Below are 22,263 nucleotides of genomic sequence, written 5' to 3' on the forward strand. Positions count from 1 at the left end.
GCAGGAATGAAAGCAGAAAATATGGGGATAGAAGGAAAGCATGATGGTGTTTAAATTGAATTTTGAGACTGAAAAAGAAAGAATTTAGAGAAGAGATGCCAGTAGCCATAACTTGCAGAGACCAATCCAGGATGAGAACTGGTACAGGTGGTACAGGTGGTCTGTAACTGGTACAACCATATTTTATGCCAAGAATTCCATTTATCATCCCAACACAAAACCTTAGATTTCACTCTTATTTGTCTGCAAGTGCAGTCAAGTCTATCTAGGGTTTTGTGCCTCTGCTGCCCCCCTTAAGAATTCTCTTCTCAGGAAGGTCTAACTAGTGTCAAGCTACGCAACTGACTATGCACACGTTTGGCTTAGAGGCAGAGTACCTGGAGACTGCAGTTAGCAACAAATTCAGCTTCTGCAAAATCATAGAAAGGAGAGTGTCTTATTTTGGTTGTTTTCCTTGGGAGAAATGACTTCATTATCTTAAAGCATAAGACACTCTGTTGAACACTGGAAACGTAGTGATTATTAAGACAGGCACAGTACCTGTCCTCATGTAACCACTGAGGTTAGAAGTTATTCTAACCAGTCATTTGTAAGGATGAGAGGACACTTTAGAATCCCCAAACATATAAAGAAAATTGGCTGCTTGAAACAGAGTTATTCTGTAAGTTAGGATACTCTAATGTGAGAAAAGTCCAACTTGAATCAACTTAAGCAAAAACACAGACCAAAAAAAGAAGGGTATGGAATTTGGAAGCTTACATAAACAGAAAATGCAAGGGTATAGCTGGTCTTGGCAACTGGAATGAGAAATTTGAAATGGCAACAAGAGTCTCCCCATGGATTTTCTCTGCTTATAAAAGTATCTTGAGATGCCTGCCCATGGCTCAGTCGGTTAAGCATCTAATTCTTGATTTCAGCTCAGCTCATGATCTCAGGGTTGTGAGATCGAGCCCCATGTTAGGCTCGGTGCTGGGCGTGGAGCCTGCTTCAGATTCTCTCTCTCTCTCTGTTTCTCTCTGTCTCTCTTTCTCCTTCTCTCTTTAAAAAAAAAAAAAAAAAAAAAAGAATGTCTTGGCCTCATTCTCTTCTGCTGCATGGGGGTTTCGGTCTCATGATAGGGAGCATAGTTGCTGGTTACTCTGGACTGAGACACCTTCAGTTTTACGATCCAAAAGGCCAAGAAGCCTTCCTGCTAGCTTGTAAAAATCCCAAGGAAGAATTAAGGTTGGTCCAACTTGGGACTCTATGCCTACACCAGTCATTGTGGCCAGAATGATGAAGTACTATTGTAAGCTTAGCCTGTGGTAAGGGCACATACTCTGATTGGGGGCTGCCACCCGTGAGGCATGTTTAGAGTGAAGGAAGAACACTGGAATCAGAAGATGGAGGAGGGGACTATGACAAGAACGATGATAATAACAATTGATCATAGAGGTAAGGGTCATACAGAACAGTCAGAACAAATAAAAACTAAAATGGAACTACTGAATACAATAACAGACAACTTAAAAATGTAATTCCCATTTCCGTTAAGAATTGAGTATAATGCATCCTTAAAAAGGGCAATTTGTCATGAAAGTAAAGGAGAACTTTAATAATAATCGTGTGTTGTGAAGGCAGAGACAAGGAACCTAACCAAGGCAACAACCCAGCTGAGAGTATTACAGGCCTTGAAGGTAATGTTAAATAGAACTTATTTTAAAACACACATTTAGCACTAACTATATACTACACACTATTCTAAGAATCAATTCATCTGATTTTCGCAGCAGCCATATTAGGTAAGCGGTGGTATTACTCCCATTTTCCAGATAAGCATAGAGAGGCTAAATGAGTTGCCCAAGATCACATAACTGTTAAGGAACATAATCAAAAAAGATATGACCACCGATGGACCTGTAAGCCGAAGCCGGGCCCTCAGAGACGCCTTACTCCCTGCCCTGTCCTTGGAATATGGGTTCGCTTCCCTTTCCCACTCCCAGATGATACTCCGAGGACATAGCCTTGAGACAGTGATGTGATGTTGAAAACACCTGCACCATACACATGACTAGGCCCAGTTAAGGCCTCTTCATAAATTTTCAAGATTTGGTAGGTGGATGCAGGCATCCATTCATCTTACTGCTGCCAAAGACAAGCCTTGTATGTAAATTCCCTTTGCTCTTATTAAAACTGCCACCTATCAACCTGGAGTGGCCTGCCTCTTTTCTTCAGTTTCTCCCTACCTTCTGTGTCCAGAGGCCAGTTTAACATTATATTTGGAGAGTTCCTGAGAGGGTTATGAACCTACAGTAACTAACAGAGCCAGGATTCAACCCCAAGCCATAAGAGCGTGCTGTACCTCTAAATCAAGAGGTATCCTGTTGAGTTGGTAAGTGTCTCTATGATCAGACAAGGTAAGGACATTAGCAACACCTGAGACTGAGGTTCTCAGCTGTGCATCTGCCGGCCACCACGTCTTTGTGGAACTCAGACCAGGAGTTTTTTCAGAAGCATCCTTTTCATGTGGTCTTCTGTTTTGAGAGTTTACACATAAATTCTATTGGGCGTTTCCTTTGTCACAGAACTTCATGTTATAAGTTATTATTAAAGATCAGGTTCCTGTATTATAATTAGAATGTTAATACATCAAAATTAAAATTAATTTTCCAGAATTCAAGACTAGTAAGGATTCTAAGATACAGAATAAGGTGTTGAAACCTCATACTCTAATCTCCTAGACATAGTCAGGCCAAAATTCCTATGTGGGAGCAAATGATAATCAGGCCTGACTGTAATAATTGAGATACATGATAACTGCCAGAAGAATTTAGGTGATCTGTGGATAAAAGTAATAAAGTCCATGGATCAGGAGGATCTTAGTAGGAATTCATGTGGAAGGAGTAAAGATATGAGCCCCACGGGAATAGGCTCCCAAAGTATAACTAAGTTGGTTAAATTAGAATTGAAATCCTGGATCTCTTCAACATATTCATATGTAGCTAGTTGGGTTGACATATAGCGCCTGTGCCTTGCATACAAAGAACGGGCTTCCATAGTGGCTAAGGAGAGCAGTGTGGTTGGTTTTCAAGCTAGCTGAGCTTGAAGTTGCCTGCCCCTGCTCTTCCAGTGCGTCTCTGCAGAACCAGGAAAGCTAGAGAGCTGTGCCAAGAATATCCCTCTCCATGCTCTCATTTATTTTATTTTGTTTCATGGTAGTAATTTTTTTGAAGTATATTTTATAGATGGTAAAATACACAGCTCTCAAAAATATAAGTAGATAAGTTTTGACAAATGTATACATCTATATAAGTCACCCAAATTACCCTAATCAAGATAAAGATCCATGACCTCTTAATGTTAAGACCTGAGCTAAATCAACCGTGAAACTATGGTATGTGGGAGCTTAATCATTCCAGGTTATTTGGAAATCAAATCTAATGCTATTTTTACATACGCAAAGCAATGAGATATCACCTATAGTCTTAAATATTTCCTTTATCATAAGGAAAGAATCAGTGAACAAAGTTTAATAAAGCACTCAATTCAAGCTAGAAAAAGTACAATAGAATAAACCAAAACTAGAGGGATAAATTCATAAAGCAAGAAGCAGTAACTTAGAAAGCAGGTACCAAGAATAAACCCCAAAAGTCAAGAGTTGGTTTTTTGAAAAATGAAAAAAAATAGCTAACTAACTAATTAACTAACTAAACAAATAAATAACATATGCAAACTTTGAGGAAACTGAAAAAGAAAAAAGAGAAAAAACAAGTATATTACTTTAGGAAAGGGGAGATAACCACATTTATGGAAGAGAGATTTAAAATAATAAGAAACTGGACATGCTAATAAATCTGAAGTCTATGCTAATAAATCTAAAAATCTAAAAACACTATTTAAAATATATTATAGATTCAAAAAAGAAATGCTATAAGTACCACGAGTACATATGGGAGAATATTTTTACATCTTGGGCTGGTGAATGTCTTTGTGAACAAAACTCCAAATTCAGAAGCAACAAAAGAAAAAAACTACATTAATATACTTCTAAAAAAGAAAAGCTGCTAGATGGAAAAACATGGAAAAGCCAAGAGCAAACAACGAAGTGGTGAATTCTTTTTGTAATACACATAAGGATCAAAATGTTAATCTCTTTAACATTTAGAGAGTTCTTATTAATCAATAAGAAAAAAACGACAACTCAGTATAACAACGGGCAAATTACATAAAAAGACAACTCACAGAAGAATAAATAGATGACCAATAAGGAGTTGGAAAGATGCTCCAGATTGGTAATTATCAAGGAACAGAACTATGAGGAATCAATATTTTACTAAACAAGTTGAGAAAGAATTAAAATAAAAATAAGACCCCAAATTGGGGAGGATATGGGAAAAGAAGCACTCATATCCAATACACATGAGTGTAAACTGGCCTTGAGCAATTTTGTAACAATTCAAATATTTAAATATGCACAGTCTTTGACATAATTCAAATTACTAGAATTTTTTATAAAGAAATAATCAACAAATTAAAAGATACATAACCAAGGATATATATATTGTATTTTATATGGTAATATATATTGTAGCAGTTTATAAGAATAAAAATTAGAAACAACATAAATATCTCTCCACAGGATTTTGTTATATACACACATATAATTATATATAGAGAAAAGAATAAAGGACCAACTCCAGCCTACTGATTATTTTTGTAAATAAAGTTTAATGGGTCTCGGCCACATTTACTCATTTACTCATTGGCTATGGCTGCTTTTGAGCTCAAATGCAGAACTGAGTAGCTGTGACAGAGATGGTATGTTCACAAATCCTAAGTATATATTTATCTTGCCATTTACAGAAAGTTTGTCAATCCCTGTTCCACTGATAAAGAGTAACACGGAAAAGAAAGGAAAGGAAGCTATCTATACAAATATATATGTGGATAAAGAGGTATAGAAATAGATACATGTTCTAGAATTCTTTGATAAGAACATCAAACAAGAATCTTCTTGAACCTGTCTTGTGATGCATTCAACGGTATACTGAAATACTATTGGATAACTAATCTGAACATAAATTTTCTACATATAGATCACCATAAAGGTGCCACGATGAACTCAAGTGCAGAGATATAAATGATACAGACGATACAGATGAGTCTAAACTCAGTTTTTAAGTGAGCAACATTCTATTCTATGGCATTTCCTCTATAAATAGGTTTTATTGTGGTTTGCTTCTTTCTCTTAGAAGTTAAATTGAAGAAAACCAAAACTTTTTGGATTGTTACATTAAGAACATACAATGGAATATCTAATCTGAAAGTGGACGTATTTTTCTGGTTAATTTTCTATTCAAGTTGTCCTATTAAAATGATTATTCTATTTATAATACAGTAAAACCTTGAAGTCTTACTTCAAGTGTATGTGACTGAATTATCACCTAATTGAATGCAATAATTCTGATTAGCACTGATATAATTGGGATGTAGTACGATTTATTATAATGTATTTATTATAATCCTTTTTATTATAGGCAAAACAGTTTTGGAGAAGTTGAGCTAAGAAATGGAAAAAAAATAATGCAACTTTGTATTGAAATCGTCCAAGAGCACTTTATTTACTCATATAAGGTCCTCTCTTGTATGTTTGCCCACTTCCAGTTTTAGAAGGAAATATTTGACATTTCTCTCTACAAAGTTTCTTTCCCAGTGTGCCATTACTAATGTTAACAAAAGCAGCAGGAGATCCTCTGAAGATTTGGAAAAAGCAGTTGAACAGGCACGAATGACCCCTGTTTGCTTAGAGTAAAATGAAGTGTTTACCTCCATTTTCAACCGTTTTAGAAAATTTCCAGGAGGAAAATTATGCTTTAAACCAGTACTCTTCAAATTCTGTCCCTTAGAACACTAGAATTCTGTGGTAGTGCATCAGGAACTGTTCAAAACTTTGTTTCCTAAAAAATATATTTGTAACTATTTTTTACAGATTTATTGTCTATTTGAGAGAGAGAGAGAGAGAGAATGGCGGGGGGAGGCAGAGGGAGAGACTCTTCAAGCAGACTCCCCCCCACTGAGTGTGGAGCCCGATGTGGGGCTCCATCTCCCCACTCATGAGATCATGACCTAAGCCCAAACCAAGAGTCGGAGGCCCAACCAACAGAGCCGCCCATGCACCCCTTTATTTTTAAACTTATAATTAAAAACAAGCATATACTTATGAATTCTGTATCAAATTCTGATATCCTGTAGATTATCAAATCCATTGACTTGGGCTCCTCCCTCATTTTTGTGCTGACTTTAAAATAAAGCTTCCCCCCCCAACTTTGCATATAGTTCAGTATTGAAAATGTGTCGTTACTTGGAAAAATTGTAATTCTGCACTGTTTTCTTTATTTTCAATTCACATTGATATGTATTGACTCCTATAAAATTTGCAGGTAAATACAGACTGGTCACAAAGACATTATGCATGCCAGCTAGTTTTCTGCATGATCTCTTCCATTACAAAAAAGTTTTCCCCTGCATTCTTTTGGGCATCACTTTCCATTGTTGACTCTTGTGAGTCATTAAAGCAGTAACTGAGAACTGTGCTGAGGCCTTCAGTTCTTTATAGGTCTCCACCAGATCTCTGGGGCCACTCCACCCTTTCAGAGCACCCTTGAAAAACAAATGCTTTGGTCAGGGCTCTGAAAGGCGCAGGTGCACCAATTCACCATATGTTCTGGTCACAGATCAACGATCAGTTAAGCAATAATGAGCAAATTAATAAAATATTATATTGTAATATAGGTAGCCTGGTGTTAATTGTGAATTCTGAGGGTTTCCGGTCATAGATGTATATTTAGAACAAGGAATGTCAATAGTTCTTTTTAATAATTTAAATTTGGGGATGTCTGGGTGGCTCAGTTGGTTAAGCATCTGTCCTCAGCTCAGGTCATGATCCCAGGGTCCTGGATCGAGTCCCACATTGGGCTCCTTGCTCAGCGGAGGGGGCCGGGGGACTTCTTCTCCCTCTGCCTGCCCCTCCCCCTGCTTGTGCTCGCTCTCTCTCTCTCTCTCTCTGACAAATAAATAAAATTTTTAAAAAATAATTTAAATTTGAAAAAAAAGTTTCATTCCAAGCTGGTTTCAAGTTTCTGGATTAGTTTAATTGAAGAGCAAACTGGGAAGACAAGGCAAGCAGCTAAAAAATATTACCATTTGCAGATACTTATTTGGATGAAATGCAACTTTCTCAATACTGCTCAATCTTGCTAACATCTTTCCTAATCTGTTTTCCTCCTCTTGACTCCTTTGACACCTTTCCCTATGCCTATTTTTGAATTCCGAGTACACTTTCACTATGATGAAAGGGATGTGGCTTTTGACATGACCGCGACTCTCCATAATCTAACTACTTGGCCTTGACACGCTCAGCTGTTTATCCCTTTCAGAACCTGAGTCTGCTCACTGGCAAACCAAGGTGGTTGAGGGGATTAAATGAAGTTATGTAAGTAGCCTTGCACAATAAATGCCAGCTCCCTCTTTCCCTCGTTAAATACGTGCTATTTTCAATACTTTTCGTGTGCTTTTTCTCCTGCTCTGTTAAACCGTAAACCCGATGACAAAGATTATTCAACTGTGTACCACTTCTGAAATAGTAGACATGCGATGTTTTTTGTTGAAATAAAAGAGACAATAAATGGATTACTCTTACCAAAGTTAATGTGATAATTTGATAGATTCCTTGCAATAATAAAAGTAATATATTCCATATTGTACTTTTCTTCCTAAGAACTGAAAATTAACAATTAGGACTTATCAAACTTCATAACACATATGGGTAAGGCTGATAAAATAATAATGGCCCATAACTCTTGAGGAAAACATTCAATTTCTAAATATCAGTAATTCTCATTGCATAGGAAGTAGAATATACAAGATTTTTCCTTAAAATTATACACTAAAACAATGAGGGATTAGAGGAAAACTGGAACAAAACCACACTTGTCTGAGAAACAGTATTCTTTCCTTAACAGCACATTGTCACAAATTAAAACAAAAGCAGTACTTCCTTATCATCTAGAACCAGACAACCATTGAAGATTTCGGCTAGGGGCATAGCATGATCTAGTGAGGATTCCTGATTTATTGGAGTTGATGTGTCAATAAAAAAGATAAGTACACTTAGTGTCTAATATTTCTTTGTGCAATGCAATATTTTTTCCCAATATTTCAAATTCAAAATGTTTAGTCAAAGAATACAACAAAAAGTAACAGTTGTGGATACTTCAAATACATATACTACTTAATTGTTTTTTAAAAGGGAGGATGGGGGAAATAAACTATTTTAAAGCCTCACAGGTTATTTCAAACTCAAGTTAGCCATAAATCCAGATCATACACATAAAATACCTAGTTTCTTGACTGACCAAAGTTGAATTTGAAAAGGCTCCATGCTGGGGGAGCCTGGGTGGCTCAGCTGGTTAAGTTCTGCCTTTGGCTCAGGCCATGATCCTGGGGTCCTGGGATTGAGCCGTCTAGGGCTCCCTGCTCTGCAGGGATTCTGTTTCTCCCTCTCCCTCCCACCATTCCCCCCACCCCAGGCTCATTCTCTCCCTCTCTCTCTCTCTCAAATAAATAAATAAAAAGAAAGAAAGAAAGAAAGAAAGAAAGAAAGAAAGAAAGAAGGAAAGAAAGAGAGAGAAAGAAAGAAAGAAAGAAAGAAAGAAAGAAAGAAAGAAAGAAAGAAAAAAGAGCTCTATGGCAGGCAGACATTGCCCTACTATGGGCCACACCGATCCTTATGCTTGTGAGAGACATAAAATGTAATAAAATCAAGCCATGGTTTGATATCAGTGTCTTCTATGAAATACAGGTGTGCTTCTGTCCTCCAAAAGTTTATAGGCTAAAAAATAACTGCATAAGGAGCTTTCCATTAGATTTCTTTATCAATAATCCTTTCAGTCCCTTTTAATTAAACTGTATAATCATAATCATTTAGCATGCAAGGGTAATAACACTAAAAATGAAAAAAAAAAAAACACTGACAACATGAGTTTCTTTTGTGCTCAGTAGCTGAGCAGGAGTGGGTTGGAAGCAACTGAAAATAGGAGAAGGTGTTAGGTTCTTGATGTTACTAGCAATCCATGAGAATCAACTCTAAAGGGAGAAGTGGAGCCTAAGGTGCCTGCCCCACTTCAAATGTTCTTAGCATCCTCATTTTTATCTAAAGTGTCAAGTTCCAAACTGCTGCTGTCGTATATGAAGTGTGGTTAGTTTCAAGCAATATAAGGTCTTTGTGGCTATGTGTCTAAAATGCATTGAAGTTGAAGTTCAGGAAAAAACAAAGGGATGGTTGGTCATGAAGAATATGGGTAAAGTAGTGAGTGACATTTGTGGTTTTTTTTTATAGCTTACATCATGGCCACAATATCACTATTCCATCTTTACAGTTTCTGAATGCAAAAGATCAACTCAACAAAGCAGAATATACATACACAAATACATTGATATATTTTATATTATATATGCATGCGTGTATATGTGTGTGTGCATATGTCTGTATAACATTCCTATCACACACACACACACACACACACACACACACACACACCCCTACATACTGGAATCTTTCACCCCCCTGGTTCTATTGGCCAGGAAGGATATTGATGGAGGAGTGAGAGATAGAGGAAAGAAAGAATTGAAACATACTGTAAATAAATGGAGTCTTGTTTATAGCAATTCCTTAACATTTGTTTTACAACAGTTGTTTCCATGTTCAGCCCACACCAGCTGTTCCCCAAACATAGAGTTTTAAAAACTAATATGCTTTGCACCAACATAATTCTCCATAAAATGTTTAATGCATTGTAATCTTTGTCTTATTACTGCTCTTGTTCTAACTACAGCCAGCCCATCCTAAATTTCAATAGAAATTTTGGGAAGAATTTTCCATTTGTAGAATGGAAAAAAATGGTTTATATATTTCAAAACTATAAGGTGGCTGATGAGCAAGATTTGCTAAAAAATGTTTCCTGCAGCAGGACTGTGTTTAGCCTTTAAATACCACTGTGAATGTTGAGCCAGATGCATTATTAATAAATGTCATCTTTTCAAGTGAGTTCAGTATTAATATTGATACAAACTTTCTTCCTGCTCTTAATTTTGCATCTCAATAAAGATATGAATGTTGGCAAGCACTGCTATTGACAATTGATAAAATTATGCAAACACAATGTTTTTGCAGCTTTTGAGTAAATACTGCATGCTAATGAATTCCAAAGTGTTTTCTGTGTTCCTGTAGGAGCGGAATTTGTGTAGGCGGACTGTGCCATAGATGTGCTTTTCTAAGCCTGTTACACTTATCTCAGCAGAGCTGTTGTTTGCCTCCTAATAAGCAATTTGGTAGTTTTATCATGAGCTCTGAGGCCCTCCAAAGATCATTTATATAATGACATCTTGTGGAAGCAAGCCTCTCTAAAACTTTTTGATGGTAATAATTATTTTGTATATTTGTTCTGTGGCTGCAGTGGTGTTTTCAAAAAGCTTCCTGCTAATTTTCAGTCTAAATTTGATGCCACAGGTTTGTTCTACAGTTTTAACAAAACGTTTGGGGCCATAAAGGGACATACGTTTTGAAGATTTTAAAATACCCAACTTTAAAAGGAAAACGTTCACCTAGTTAATGATTCTTTTATACTCCTGTCCTTAGATTTTCAGAAGATAATTTGGGGAATTAATATATTGATGCACAAAAGAAAACCCAAATACCGGGGAGATAAAAAGGAGTTAAGAGTAGTTTACAAACACCCAAATGAGGTCTTTCTAAATCTGTACACCCAAAGTGGTTCCTTGTCTTCGAGAAATGTACCAATATAAATTATTTGAATGATTATAAAAATTAAAGAATTAGAAGACATTCTAAGAGGAAATGACTTAAAAGAAGAAGAGGGAAACTTTGAGTAAATTTGGTGGTATTATTTAGTCTTAAAAGCAGTATCTTGCTATTCTAATAGGCTTGACCATAACCTCAAGACAAAATAGAACTTTCTATGTATAAGGATTCTTCCTAAAGAGAACTAAAATTAGATTTTTTTTTTAAAGATTTTATTTATTTATTTGACAGAGAGAGAGACAGCCAGAGAGAGAGGGAACACAAGCAGGGGGAGTGAGAGAGGGAGAAGCAGGCTCCCAGCGGAGGAGCCCTACATGGGGCTCAATCCCAGGACTCCGGGATCACGCCCTGAGCCAAAGGCAGACGCTTAACAACTGAGCCACCCAGGCGCCCCTAAAATTAGATTTTTTAAAAAGATTTTATTTATTTATTTATTTATTTATTTATGTATGTATGTATGTATGTATGTATTTATGAGAGAGAGAGAGAGAGCACAGTCGGGGAGGAGCAGAAGGAGAGGGACAAGCAGACTCCATGCTGAGCAAGGAGCCTGGTGCAGGGCTCAATCCCATGACCCTGAGATCACAACCTGAGCTGAAATCAAGAATCAGGCGCTTAACTGACAGCCATCCAGATGCCCCTAAAATTAGATTTTAAAACAAAATTAGGAGACTACCATATCAGTGGTCTCCAAATCTTTGTGATTTTAACAAAAATTTATTTACCTCCAACACATGGTATGTGTAATATCTATGAAATACATAAATTTACTATATATTCATAAACATGTATGCTAGAAAATATATACAAAGTAGGAAACATAATAGGCTAAGATAAAAATACGCATAAATGAGTGTTTAGATTGTTGACCTCTGAGGGGTACACTCTCTACTTTGGAGAACTCTGCTCCACAATAATAAACACTTGCTGTACCCGGTCTCATTCTAAGAGCTTGGGATACATTAGCTCACTTGATCCTCTTAAGAACCTTCTCAAGGGGGTGCTGTTATTATCTCCATTTTGCAGATGAGGGATCTGAAGCTTGGAGGAGTTTGGTAATTTGCTTATGGTCACACACCTGGGAAGCAGTAGAACTGGGATTCAAACCCAAAAAGTATGGTACAGAATATGGACACTTAACATCCATGATGTACAAAGAAAGGCAATTTACAAGCCACACTCCATACTTCACATGTAACCTCTCAACACTTTGTCCCATCTCACCTCACTGCTTCCCTTACCTGTTACCTTATACTAAATTACACCATTTTTAAGACTAAGAAAGTATCTCTTTAAAATCAAAAACAGTTATGAATAGAGAGGAAGGTAAAGGTGCTTTCTCTAACAGAAGAGTGTACCCTTTTGTCTACCTTGTATTTCTTCAAATGCTCCCCAACTGTCCCACCCAATGATCTCTTTAGATCAAGCATCAATCAGGCTACAGAAGATCTCCTGATGAAAAAAAAATATTTGACCCAGGCAACTTTTTCTTCTTTTCATTCATTAATTAAGGCATCTCATTATATTATTTTCTTTGAATTGTGTTTTGATAATTATTATGTGTTTTAATAATAATTTAATAAAATAATTAAATACACAAGTAATTGTGTATTTAATAATTAAATGTGTTTAATAATTATTTAATAATAATTAAATAAATCCCTAGTTTCAGCATTTGAAATAGAAAAAGAGGTAATATTTTTCAAAAGAACATTGAAATTCTATTGAATATGGAATCTCATGCAATCTGACCTGGTCTATAGAATATTTGTTTTTATTAGTAATTATTATTTCATAAACAGAGAAATATGACCATTGGTCACTTATAGTAAGAGTACAAATGGGGCTACTTAGAAGAGTCTTAATGGAGAATGTATAAAACAGGCCATAGCCCATTAGAACAGATAATCCCAAGTCACAGTCACAGAGTTAAAATACAGTTAGGGAAGGCCCATTATTGATTCAGTATTGTAACTGGCACCTGGTAGGTGCTCAATAAATAATTAGACTTGGCACTGAGGTTACACAAGGAGTTAGATGATCTTTTCTATTCCATCCTAGTATGTAACTCCTATCATTGTGTAACTCATTGAATCATTAAAAACATTGTTTTTGGAAAGAAAGTGGATTCCCAAATTCTACTTTGGGATTCAATCACAGGTTAACACAGGTGAGTAGGTTTACCTGGAAGTTCAACAGGTATATACTCATTTCAGGTAGGCATTTTCAAAGGGAAATACTTCCAGTTACTTATTCAGAACAGCCATTCTATCATTGCTTTTCCCTTCTCTTCTTCAATCAGTGCTCTTCATTATTAATCTGAGCATGATTAAAAAAAAAAAAAACGTAGAGGAAAAGTAATAAAGTTCCACAAATTTAAATTAATTAAATGGCTCAAAGGTTCTCCTCAACCTTTTCTTTTCCATCTCATTCCCTATGCAGGTTCTATTTTTTCCTCTATTCCTATATTTACCAAATGCTTTCTTCATTGAATAATTACATTTCTATGGCTGAGACTTCCTCCAGGCTATACCTATACCTGAAAATGTACCTGGCTCTCTCACCTCTGGTATCTTAGAGAGAGAGAGAGAGTGTGTGTGTGTGTGTGTGTGTTTAAGATTTGATTTATTTATTTGACAGAGAGAGACAGAGAGCGCACAAGCAGGCAGAGTGGCAGGCAGAGGGAGAGGGAGAAGCAGACTCCCCGCCAAGCAGAGCCTGATGTGGGGCTGGATCCCAGGATCCCGGGATCATGACCTGAGCGGAAGGCAGATGCTTAACCAATTGAGCCACCCAGGTGCCCCTGCAGGAGTGTTTTAAAAACTAAGATACCAGAGGGGGACCTGGGTGGCTCAGCCGGTTAAGCATCTACCTTCCGCTCAGGTCATGATCCGCATCCGGCTCCTGCTCAGCGGGGAGCCTGCTTCTCCCTCTCCCTCTACTGCTCCCCCTGCTTTAGGTCTCTCATGCTCTCTGTCAAATAAATAAACAAAATCTTTAAAAATAAATAAATAAAATAAAATACGCCTGCAATTTCTCCTTTTCCTATAATCCTTTCTAGCTTTAGGACAGGAAACAATTATCTACTGGTTCTACATAACAAAAAATTAATTGTTCCTAAATACTAGTCCTTGGACCACTGCTGTTACAGAGTTTGTACCATCTGTAGAAAGTGAGAAACATAAGGTATACACACACATGCACACACAAACATACCATACAGTCCTACTGGTAGAAAGGTGTCAAATGAAACTAGCTTTTCTTGGGAAGGCTTATCCTTTATTCTGAAATTATGTTCTTAAACTTCTTAAATATTAAAATATCCTGTTTCTTATATAATAATAGCAATAGTAGATAAAGTTTCTTTAAACATTATCTGTCATCTGTCAAAATAAAATTTGGCTATCGAAATTTTATGCAGGGCTTTATCATATTTGTTTTTCAAAATTTTGGAGAGAAGTTTCCCTAGTCTTTGAAATTCAAAAATCTGGGAACCAGGGATCTAAACAATTGACTTGACCCATCTTTGTTAACCTCTTTGCAGTGCAACCCTTTTGATACATGTATCTTAACATGTTATTTATTTAATTAAATTTACTGGATACCATTCCATTAAAGCCGTTCCCTGCAATAGTCATACCACAGAGGTAGAAAAATCAGAATATATGTTTGTCTTACTCTATACAATGCCTAAACTGTATAGGGTATAGATAGGTGCCTAATAAATACTGTCCAATGCTGGTATTAGAAGATCTTGTTTCAAATATAATTTAGGAAAATCCTTTGGTTTGACAGAATCATCTCTTTTAGCCAGTGTATTTCTTTTTTTTTTTTTTTAAAGATTTTATTTATTTATTTATTTGACAGAGACAGCCAGCGAGAGAGGGAACACAAGCAGGGGGAGCGGGAGAGGAAGAAGCAGGCTCACAGCGGAGGAGCCTGATGTGGGGCTCGATCCCATAACGCCGGGATCATGCCCTGAGCCGAAGGCAGACACTTAACGACTACGCTACCCAGGCGCCCCTAGCCGGTGTATTTCTAAAACATGGTAAGGAAACAAATATGGGCAATACTGTGTGCTAAAGCCAAAATGAAGTTGCTAGCCAGTTAGCAATAATTCAGAAGATGAGATGTAGAGAGGCAGATGTTATCTTCAGTAACAAACAGTAATGGATTCTCAAGGATTATGGTTAAGCTACTTCATCATTTTTATTGAACACCTAGACAAGGTTCCTCTGAAGAGCTAAGTACTTGCCAAGTCAATTTAATTTCAATTAGGTACCAAGAGTCCTAAATTTCATTTCTAGTACCATCACTAAGCAATTGTGTGACCTCGGATGAATTAGCTTACTACCCTGAATCTTAATTTTCTTGTTCCTAAAAGACAAGACATGAATTAGATGATTTCTAAAATCTCTGCAACTCCAGCATTATATGAGTCTGAGATTCTGCTCTCACTGATCCCAAAAGATAGCAAACAGTGTTATTGTGCGTTTGTACCTAGAAATAATCTCTTCAAAGGAAATCCTACCATTTGCAATAACATGGATAACCCTGGAGTACATTATGCTATGTGATTAAGCCAGACACAAAAAGAAAAATATTGCATAATCTCACTTATATGTGGGATCTAAAAAGTCAAGCTCATAAAATCAGAGAGTAGAATGGTAGTTGCCAGAGGCTAGGGGCAGTGAGGGAAATGGGAAGATGTTGGTCAAAGGGTACAAAGGTTCAGTTATGTGGGATGAATAAGTTCTGGACGTCTAAAGTACAGCATGGTGGTGATAATTAACAACACTGTATTATATACTTGAACTTTTCTAAGAAGATAGATCTGAAGTCAGCTCTTCTCAACACACACACACACATAAGAGTAACTATATACAGGTGATGGATAAGTTATTTAGCTTGATTGTGGTGATCTTTTCAATATTATATATATATTTCCCTATAATAAGTTGTATACCTTGAATATATATTATTTCTATATGTCAAAAATATCTCAATAAAGTTTAATTTTTTATTAATTTTTTAAGAGAGAGATTAGAGAGAGAGTGCGAGTGGTGGTGGTGGGGGGTGAGTAGGGAGAGAATCTTAAGCAGGCTCCAAGCTCAGTGTAGAGCCCCATGCAGGGCTCTACCTCACAACCCTGAGATCATGATCTGAGCCGAAATCAAGAGGCAGACGCTTAACCAACTGAGCCACGCAGGTGCCCCTCAATAAAGTTTAAAAAGAAAGAATCTATTCCAAAAAAGAAGAAGGAGGAGGAGGGAGGGGGGAAGGAGGAAAAGAAAGAACTTCAGATTTTCCAAGTTTATTTGAATAAGCAGAGCTGAGATCTGGAATTACGGAATCAACAATTCCAAATTCTAGTATTACAGCCTACAGTCTCCTGGAATGACCCTAATTATCCTACTGGTTTGGGCTTATTAAAATCATCAAAGCAAACTCAATTTGAAATCTCTTCAAGAAAAACATGGTATAGAATAATTTGAGAAGGATTTTTGCAAAATGAAATAGAAGATAGGGTGCTGGGACTTTTAAACGGCTTGGAATCACTGTGATTAGACAATTCCTGTAAAGCAGAACAGTAATATAGTTATGAATATAGTCCCTAGTGACTTACTGCTTGACTCATCCAAAATTGTGCCCTTCCCACTCCAGTTAAAATGTTATCTCCCATCAAAATATGACATCCAAAAACAACATGCCAGTAACTCCAGCCCTTGGGGAACTGCAATGAATATCATTCAAATTAATTCTGACTGACATTTTGGTAAATCACCTCTCGAAGTCAGGAAGGGAACATTTTAAAGCACTTGAGCAGTGCCAAAACAGTAAGGAGTAAAACCACATTCATCACTCAGGAGGTGAAGTGCCAGGAGAGTCTGAAGCCAGAAAAATGGCAGCCATATCATCTCAATTGGAACATGAGTGATGGGTCTTTATCAACAACCATGTATTGATTTAGCACTCCCACTATACAAATGGTATACCAGGTGAGACATACACAGAAAGAGAAATATTTATGCAGACTCACTTATATTTTAGAAAGGCAGCTCAATAACTAAGAGCAAGGCTTTGGAATCAGCAAAAACCTGTTCAAACACAGGCTCTGTCACTCATCAGCTTTTGGGCTTTAAGAAAGTTACTTGGTCAGGGAGCCTGGGTGGCTCAGTCAGTTGAGGGACCACTCTTGATTTTGGCTCAGGCCATGATCTCAGAGTCATGAAGTCTAGCCCCAAGATGGGCTCTGCACTCAGCGGAGAATCTGTTTGAGATTCTCTCTCTCTCCCTCTGCCCCTTCCCCCGCTCACATGCACTCTCTCTCAAATAAATAAATAAATCTCTAAAAAAAAGAAGTTTCTCTAAGCCTCAGTCTTCTCAACTGTAAAATGCAGGTGATGAAAACACATATCTCATATGGCGGATGGCAGGACTAAATGAGATCATGCATATAGAGTGCTCAGCACACAATGTTGGGCATAAATTAAATAATTTAACAAAAGCTAGCTATTGTTGCTATTATATATAACATATATAATTATAATATTACATATATATCTGTATATGTATATATGAAACAGTTAAAGCTTAGACTTTTCAAGTGGGACTAATTATAAAATGACACAGAATTGTATTTACAGTTCTATTTGTAAATAATAATCTTTTTAGAGTGAGAAAACTAGTATTTATTGAGCATTTACCATGCTAGACACTCCATTGAGTCCTTTATATATATTCATACACATTAGCTCATTTAATCCTCTTGTCACAAAGAAACTATGGTTCAAAGAGTTTATAACACTTTGCCCGAGGTGATACAGCTAACAGTTGTTAAAGCCAGGATTTGTCCCTAGGTCTGTCCTCAAATTCAATCAACTGAAATCCTATACTTTAATTAGAGATAACAAAACCATTAACTGAGTCTGTTCCTCTCTCATATTTATTCACTTCCTCACTGCTTTAGTTGGATAGCTCTTCATCCCTAATCACCTTAACTGTTATAATAATGACCTAACTGGGCTCTCCTCCAGGATTTTCTTGCCCTAATCCATTCTTATCTTCAACTGCCTGAAAAAACTTTCTGAAGTTCAGCTTCATTCATTCCTCGTCTTCCCACTATTGACTGAATTAAGTCTAAATACATCTGACTTTCTTTCAATACTCTCAATAACCAACTGTAAATCCTTCTTTTCACCCTAATTCTCAGTTTGGTGCTGCATTTGGATGCCCCAGTTAACCTGGATTACCCATGGTTTCCTGGATAATGCCCAGCTACCCTGTACAACCTTAACTACCTTGCTTTGCTCAGTCTTTAACAGCTCCCTGTTCACCCCAACTCCTAAAACCTCCCCTCCCCCTGAGCCCCATCAAAATCTTATTCATATTCTGGGGTTCAGCACAAATATTGCTTCATTAATCAAGACTTTGCTGATCTTTCACCTCTCTTTGTGATCAATCCTTCCTCTCAATATACACAGCTCTTTAGTTTTGCCTCCATTATGGTACTTTTCTTTTTCTGCCACATTACTATTTTAAGTTAACATTTTCTTGAAAGTAGAAACTGAGTCTTATTTATTAAGCATCCCAGTTATTTGAATGTAGTAAAAGTCATAGTCAACACATATATCACTTCATTCTGTTCCAGGCATTGTTCTAAGATCTTCTACATATATTAACTCAACCCATACAACGAACCTGTTAGGTAGGCATGGTAGGTAGCCTTCAAGATGGCCTGCAATGATCCTAGACTCCTACTGTTCATGCCTGTCTGTAATCAACTCTTCTTGAATATGAGCTGGGCATGGCAACTTATTTCTAATGAATACATATGGCATAAGTGATGGGATGTCACTTCTGAGGTTAGGTTACAAAAAAACTCTGGTTTCCATCTTGTGCTCCCTTTTTGCCATACCAGGAGCTGTGTCACAAAAAGGCTTACATGGCAGGGAAATTCGAGAAGTTGTTGGCCAACAGCCAGAGTAAACCTGAGGACCTCAGTCTGATAGTCCATGAAGACTGAATCCTGCTAAGAATAGTGTGAGCTTAGAAGTAGATCATCACGGGGCACCTGGGTGGCGCAGCGGTTAAGCGCCTGCCTTCGGCTCAGGGCGTGATCCTGGCGTTATGGGATCGAGCCCCACATCAGGCTCTTCCGCTATGAGCCTGCTTCTTCCTCTCCCACTCCCCCTGCTTGTGTTCCCTCTCTCGCTGGCTGTCTCTATCTCTGTCAAATAAATAAAATCTTAAAAAAAAAAAAAAAAAAGAAGTAGATCATCACCCAGTCAAGTCTTCAGGTAAGACACAGCCCTTGCTGACATTCTAAATACAGCTTTAAGAGAGACCTTGAATCAGAGGTACCCAGCTAAGCCATATCTGGACTCCTGACTCCCTTTTGTGGTAATTTGTTACACAGCAAAGATTGATGAATACAGTATTGTTATTATTCCTACTTTTCAGATGAGAATGCTGAGGCACATGTACTTAGTAAGTGACTGGGACAGGATTCAAACAAAGGCAGTATAGCTCCAGAGTTCCCATTCTTAATCACAAAGTTAACTTGCCTCATAATTGAACGAATAAAAGTTCTTTCCTTAAACTGGACTATTGACTATAACACAGCAAAGTGATTAACTCAAACAAACAATTAAGAATTGACTGCAAAAGATTTTACAGTATCCTAATTCACAATTATACCAACGAATCTCTGATGATATCAAACAGGCTTATATTAAATATGTTTATTTCAATATGTGTTCATGTCTTTCTATGTGAAACTTGGATCTCCTGTATTGTTTTACTGATATGTACATAAACTTTCATTAGGAGCTCTGTTTATCTCAGTTTGCATTTAGAACTTAAAACATAGTTGGCACTAAATGTGGTAAGGTTGAAAAAGGTTTTGAAATCTCACTGACTTGGACTTGAGGGCCGTCTCTGACAATTTCTGCCACTATGATATTAGGCAACTGAAGTTAGGGACACAACCTCTCTGAGCCACACCTACCACCAACATACAATGGAAATAGGAACATTACGCGCCCTTTCAGAGAATTAGGTTAGTTTCTGATGTAATTAAATCACTTAGAGCAGTGCCTGGTCATTTTCTCTTTAAGGCCTTGCTCAAACTCCATGTGTTTAATAAGATCTTCCTTGGCTACGGAAGTAAAAAATGGCTGATTCCTCTTCAAAATTCCTCTAGCATTTATTTGTCCTACTCATTACACATAATGATTACAGTATTTGCTAGAAGGCAATAAAATATCTTAATATCTTTATGAATACAATTAAGTTATTCATTCATAAAGTCTTAACTGAACACCCTATGTGAGGCCTGAACCTTTGTAACGAGGGAGTCACTAATACAATGTTCTGAATAAAGAAGGTGGCCAGTAAATATCTATTGAATTAATAAATGAACACTATATTATACTATTTTGCTATCACAGGAAAAAAATGAACTCCCTTATGAGTTTTGAAAATAACTGTTCCGGTACGGTTGACAAAATTGTGTCCAGAAGTAGAATGGCCAAGCTGACTTCTTGAAGCTGTATCTCAGTGTGCTGCAGGGTCCACATTGGGATTGAGTGCAGCACTGATGTCACCCCCATCTGCATCATCTCTGTATCACAGGAGGGAACTACATTTCCCATAAGCCCTTGACCTCATGGCCCTTGGTGCCTATAAGCCGCACTCCCACTGAAGCTCATTCCTTAGCAACAAGTGCAGGCAGGAAGTTTAGATTGTGTGAGATGTGGCCTGCCTTTGACTGCTTGAGGATTTCTACTAAGAATCTGCCACTATGGTGATACATGCAGTGCAGAATTTTAGCTTAAGCTTCCCTGTCAATATTCCCTAAAAAGTATTTCTCAACTTCATCTTCTCAGAATTTCCAAAAATCATATAAGCCTCTAATATCATAGAGAAGAATTTCTAATTTCTACCCAAAATATCCTGCTAGCTTCCGTTTTCCTGATCCAACTCAGATTCGTAGACTAGGCTCTGATTTCATCGTAATAATAGGGCCATTCGTTAAACACAAAATCATTGCCCAGTAGAAAATGCTTCTCAATTAGTTTTCCCTAGGAAAACTTACAGCATTGCAATAATAATAGCTGTAACTGCCCTTCTAGTATTAGTGAATTATGTTACTATAACTACACCTAAAGAATTTATTATTTACAATTTCTAATAGTCCCTGGAATTCTTACTTTTGGAGGGAATAAAAGTGATGAAAGAGTTGAAAGGCATAGTGCAATATAATGGTTCAGATGATAATGAAAACACATATCTATTATTAATTTCATAGTCTATGGCTCAGACACCACACCTAGACTGCCTGAGTTCACATTCCGGCTTTTACACTTACTCTACAACTGTGCCTCCATTTCTTCCTCTGTAACATGGGAATAAGATCTTGTAGGGTAGTTGAGAGGAAAAAATGAGTCCATTTATGAAAAGTGCTTAGTGTCTGGCACCAAAATAAACATGATTAGGTATGTCTGTATTGTCATTTTTATTATTATTATTACTTAGTCATAACAGATGGTAACATGGCCAGAGTCCTGAATCCCCAAAACCTCACCTAACTGCCACCTGCTGCCACTAATTCCTGATAGTAGAATCCCATCACACAGGGAGAACTCCAGGCAAACACTTTATAGTAGTCTCCTACCCTGGCAAACTTTACAGTACCCATCAGAGGGTTTCCATTTTTTTATTCTCTCCCATAAGCCTAGACCAGAGTAGGAAAACCACCTCCCATTTCCTTCCCATAAGCCCCACACTCTCTTCTCTCTATCATGACTCAGACATGACCTTAACGTATAGCTAAAGCTTAAAACTAATATATGCTTAACATATATTAGCCTTGTATTACATGCTAGACAATATCCCAAATACTCTGCATGAATCATGACACTGCCTCATGACACTCCAGAGACAGATATTTTTATTACCACCTCCCAATTAAAAAATATATAAAATAAAGCCCAGGAATGTTGAGTGTCTTGCCCAAGGGCACACAGTTATTAATAGACAATGCTATTCAAACTCAGAAAGTGAGACTCAAGCGCCCCTTCTCTTAAATATTACACACATGCTCAGGTGGTTATATTGTCTGGTGCCCCGATTTCCACTAGGGGACAATTGGTGGGGGAAGAAGCATTTTCTAAAATCAATAAATTATTAAAATCCTTGATCTCTTTGTCCACAGAAAATTGCATTTATAGCTCAGTGTGTCTATTATGCATATTATTTTACTTAAGGGGAAGAAAAGGTTATGTATTTAAAAAAAGGTGAGGAAGCCATTGGAAGATGCCATAAATTTATTCTGTCAGGCAGGCCGAGTTGTGTGACAGTCAGAGACATGGCTTGATGCAGAGATGTGAAGTGTGACTTTT

This window comes from Ursus maritimus, unplaced genomic scaffold, assembly GCF_017311325.1.
Source record: "Ursus maritimus isolate PB19 unplaced genomic scaffold, ASM1731132v1 scaffold_36, whole genome shotgun sequence".
Taxonomy (NCBI): domain Eukaryota; kingdom Metazoa; phylum Chordata; class Mammalia; order Carnivora; family Ursidae; genus Ursus; species Ursus maritimus.